We start from the raw sequence: 4,996 nt of genomic DNA, 5'->3' as shown, positions 1-4,996 counted from the left end.
AAGCATAGTGGTTCCATGTAAAGGGCGAAGAGTAGTGGGGACATCGGGCATCCTTGTTTTACCGAAGAGCAAATAGCAATAGGTTTGGAGAGATGGCCATTAATAACTAAATGAGTAGAACAATAGGTGTAGCAAAGCCTAAGGTCTTTAAGCACAATGGAGCCAACATTGACGTGTTCCAGAAGAGAAAATAAATAGGAATGACTGACTCGATCAAAAGCTTTAGCAAGGTCTACTTGGAGCATTGCAAGCTCCTCAGCCACGGTGCCACGGCTAACTAAGCCACGGCGCCAGTGAATGATCGCCTTTCCAGCGTTCACATCAATCGCGGGTATCGTCCGGTGAACTATGAAAAAAAAATGTAAAAGAATTACCTTGAGGCACCGGTGAGATTCGAACTCACGATCTCCTGTTTACTAGACAGACGCTTTAACCAACTAAGCCACGGCGCCTTCGAATAACGGTGTTTTCAGCGTTCGCATCAATCGCGGGTATTGTCCTGTCAATAATACAAAAAGAAAAGACTCGAGGCACCGGTGAGATTCAAACTCACGATCTCCTGGTTACTAGACAGGCACTTTAACCAACTAAGCCACGGCGCCAGCTTTTCTTTCTTCATTGCCGTCTCGGACATGGAAATACAAAGCACAAAAGATAACACCTCAGCTACACTTGAGCTGACGCCCCCCCGAGTGGAGCTAAAATATTTTCAGTTGCACCAAATCATCGAGCAGCGGCATCCACTCTGGTGAATCAGGCTGCGCCCTGAAACATTCACGTATATAAACAGCACTCTCGATAAAGTTTTCACGTGTAGAACGAGTATTTATGTCGGCGTGTCGCACCTGTATTCGTGTTTTCCACAGACTGTGGAGGCCAAGGAGCATGATTACATCGTAGGGCACATCTTCCTTTTCAACTGGTAAAATCCGGATGCCGTAAGGGCTTAAGGGGAGCTCTTTTTTAATCGTTCTCTGAAGCACATCCCAATAAAAAATGGGATCCCGGCATTCTAAGAAAAAATGTTCAACTGTCTGTCTCGGGCTTCCTGCATAACAAACAGTTTGTTGTCCATGGCACGAATATACCTTTATCATGCAGCCAGGTTTTGACAGGCAGCGTACCGGAATGCTGTTTAAAAAAGAATGTTTTTACTGCAGGTCTGACGGGCATCTTTCTAAATCGTTTAAAAATATCTTGCCCTGGGCCTGCACAGTGTGGTGACCGGTAAAAGGGTATCGGCAACATCACGTCAACAAGTGCTTTGTAAATATTTTTCTTATTAACATTGCATAGATAGTCAGTGGTAAATCGTACTTCCAACATCTTGCATGAAAGGACAACATCGCGCAAGTAGCCTGTCACTGCTCCATGCATGTTCTCACATGAGACTATTCTTCCAGGAAGCAGCCTCTGTAAGCGCACTTGCATAACAGTTCTTAGAAAGGGATCACTTTGCTCACGTACGAACATAACTCGTGAAACTGACTTGCCGCAAAAATAAATGCACTAGGCCAAGGCTTCCGCTTGTAAGTGAAACAAAAAGGTTAGTTCGGCTGGTTCTTTCCCAAGTGGACACCCAAATAAAATCAGCAAAAACACGATGAATTTTGTGAACAGCTGTCCGCGTCGCACACAGTACATTCAAGACATACCACAGCTTCGAATTAAAAAAAAATATTGCAGATAGAGCCACGGGAAAACATTGACAGCTGCCTGCCTTGCCACGCGTCCGCTTTCTCTTTCACTCTGAAAGTTTCTTCTTTCCAGTACGAGCTGGGATCCCGATTCCAGGGGCACTCCTAGATATCGCGCTTGGCAAGGTACACCATCGTAGCCGAGAAAAACAATCCGATGCTATGTCTCATTCACCATGCCAAAAATCGGAGCTTCCCCCCCCCCCCCCCCCAATTAGTTTTACTTCCAGTCTGAGCACAAAATTTTTGCACTACACTCAGTGACTTCACAGATGCTCTCTCTGTCTGCACAAAACACCACTATATCATCTGCATACGCGAGTACTTTCACATGCGACGACTGTAGCCTGTAACCAGAAATATTATCAGAGTTGATAATTGCCAGGCAGAGCGGCTCTAAATAAACTGCGAAAAGCAAGGGGGAAAGTGGGCATCCCTGCCTTACTGAAGAACATACAGTGAGCCTGTCAGTGAGTTCGCCTATAACTATAATACTGGTCGTACAGTTCTTGTAGGCCAATTTTTACGCCTCCTACTATAACGCAACCAAGGTTGCAGTGTTCCAGAATGGAAAACAGAATTTAGTGAGAGACGCGGTCAAAGGCTTTTGCCAAGTCGAGCTGCATCATTGCTATCTGACTGCCAAGTGCATCAACACACTCTAATACGCTGCGTGCAACGTGTATATTTCTGGTAATGCTACGGCCTTTAATGCCGCACGTCTAGGTGAGACCCAACCAATTTCATGATCACAGACTGCAGTCGTTTTGCTAAAACCTTCATAAAGACTTTGTAGTCGACGTTGGTGAGGCTAATCGGTTGATATGACCCCACCAACACGCGTTTTCCGGGATCGTCAGTCTTCGGAATCAGAACAATGTGGGAAGTAGAGAAAGGCAGTGGAACCTGCTTGCGTTCCTAAGCCTCAGTCAACACATGGAGCATGCATGTAATGTGTAACAGAATGCTTAAAGGTTTTAAAGTAAGCAGCACTTAGCCCATCTGGCCCAGGGGCTTTCCCAGATGGTAGGTCGTCTATCGCTTTCGTTACCTCCCGCAATGTTATAGGCAGTTCAAGGAGCTATTTAATTTCGTCATCTAGAGTTGGCATATGTCTTAAAAAGTCTACAGGAAAGCCGTCTATCGTATCGAGTTTATTGCTAAGAAATTCACCGAAGTGTCCGGCTATAGCGCTCTGAATGCATTTAGTACCTTCTGTAATCCGGCCGTCATACAGGATGCTCCTAATCTCTTTCTTGCAAGTGTACCTTCTTTCGTCTGATAGCGCTCGCTTTGTTGGTGTTTCGCCAGCCCCCAATTTTTCGGACCTTGCGCGTATAACGGCGGCTCTGTATCTGTAAACGTCGATTCTTTCGAGCTCACATTTCACTTCTCGTATTTCTTAAGTGAAATTTCCCGGCGCGCTACTTTCCATGCTCAGCAGCCATTCAAGTTGCCCATTCAGTTCTTTTTGTTTCTCCTTCTCCTTATAACGAGATACACTGCACTGTTCTATAGCTTTCATTTTTACCCACTCTTTGAATCCTTCCCATTCAACTGCAAAGCTAGCAGGCAGCGCATCTAGAATTTTGTCTAGCTCGGTCTGAACTCGCAAAATAAACCCTTCATATTCCAGAAGTTTTGCATTCAGTTTCCATAAGAGCCAGTTAAAACGCGATTTCCTGCCCTTTATTTCTAAAGTGACTACTCACAAGGCAATGATCGCTGAAAGGCACAGGTTTAACATCATAGCTAGAGCATAGGGGCACAAGATCAACAGACACATACATCCTGTCAAGCCTAGCATGACTCTCCCGCTGAAAGTGCGTGAATTCTGGGTGGGTCCCAGTAGAGAACACACTGCCAACATCCTCGAGACCATAATCGTGAACAAGTGTCTTCAACACTTCCGAGGTCTTGTCTCTAAGTGGCCTACACTTGACTCTGTCAACTGCGGCGCACACACAGTTGAAGTCCCCCAATACAAGCAAAATATTGTCAACGTTCAACCATGGCTCAAGGGACTCAAAGAATAGTTGTCGCTCGCTTTCTACATTGGGAGCATATACGCAAACAATGCGTCAACATAAATTTGAAAACATGAAATCAGTAACCAAAAGCGACGAGGCGGCGTAGCCAACAGTTAGAGAAGTTGTAGCCCAAATGTAGCCAAACACGAAAAAAGTGCAAAATATTTCGTAGCCAAATATAGCCATATTTATTTGCAGTTATATTTTTGCATGCATCTTCAAATGCCACTACAGCAATCGTCTTTTTTTTTTTTGCACAATCCGTCGTAACAAAATGTTGCGTGCCGCCGTGACGGTCGGCCCTTGACATGAACAACAGCGACATAGTGCTTGCACAGAACTCTTTTTGGTTCGCCCCGGAAGCTCTCAAGTTCCAGCGAATCGCTGCACAGGGCGATATCAGTGCTATTATTTTATGACAGATAGTACTAAGTTATTATTTTTAGTTATTTACAGTATATTACCTACGAACTCTGCTTTTTAACTGTCGTGAACTCAAAATAATGTTTAGCATCGTCGAACTCTCACGTCATATCTGCCTACGGCGTGAAAGTACAGCTGTCCAGCGATCTTCGACCTGCTCACGGCTTCTTTTTTATGAGCTAAAACAAGTCTTTCGTTCTATGATATCTCGTGTTATTTGTCTTATCGTCCTATCTTGTTTTCTCGTTTCTTTTTTTCAATTAGCTTGGCCCGGGTTAGCTGGTACATGCTCTATACAGGGTGTTTCAGCGAACACTTTCAAAAATTCTTAAAGATTGCCTGAGGCAGATAGCCCAATTCTAGTTCATGAGCTGGTCTACTCGAAGAGGCGGACATTACTTGCACAAGAAATTGAAATGCATAACCGAATGATTAACAAAAATTCACTAATTAAGTTTTTAACTAATTACCTGATGGCCCATATTGCAATTTACAAATTGTAGCCGTGGAATTAGCAAGGCGGATCCACTTGGAACGATTTCTCGGGATGGCACCAGTTTCGAGATATTAATTCCCAAACTTTGCGGAGAAATGCATTGGCGTTCCAGTTAGTTTCTTAACAAAACGTCGCTTTCTACATTGAAGCACAAATTTAACTGGAACGTCAATGCGTTTTTCCGCAAAGTTCGGGAATTATTATCTCGAAAGTCGTGTCATCCCGAGAATTCGTTCCAAGTGGATCCGCCTTGCTAATTCCACGGCTACAATTTGTAAATTGCAATATGGGCCACCAGGTAATTAGTTAAAACTTAATTAGTGAATTTTTGTTAATCATCGATTAGCATT

General features: G+C 44.0%; 2 non-coding genes across 2 annotated transcripts; both read right to left on the bottom strand.

Moving 5' to 3' along the window:
* Nucleotides 1-378: 378 nt before the first annotated feature.
* On the bottom strand, nt 379-452 carry Trnat-agu (transfer RNA threonine (anticodon AGU)). Its single transcript has one exon. It is a non-coding gene; the product is annotated as a tRNA-Thr (tRNA).
* Nucleotides 453-528: 76 nt separating this feature from the next.
* Trnat-agu (transfer RNA threonine (anticodon AGU)) lies at nt 529-602 on the bottom strand. Its single transcript has one exon. It is a non-coding gene; the product is annotated as a tRNA-Thr (tRNA).
* Nucleotides 603-4,996: the final 4,394 nt, after the last annotated feature.

Source organism: Dermacentor silvarum, chromosome 8 (genome assembly GCF_013339745.2).
Source record: "Dermacentor silvarum isolate Dsil-2018 chromosome 8, BIME_Dsil_1.4, whole genome shotgun sequence".
Classification (NCBI taxonomy): Eukaryota; Metazoa; Arthropoda; class Arachnida; order Ixodida; family Ixodidae; genus Dermacentor; species Dermacentor silvarum.
The sequence above is the reverse complement of the archived record's forward strand: the minus strand, read 5'-3'. Positions and strand labels throughout refer to the sequence as shown.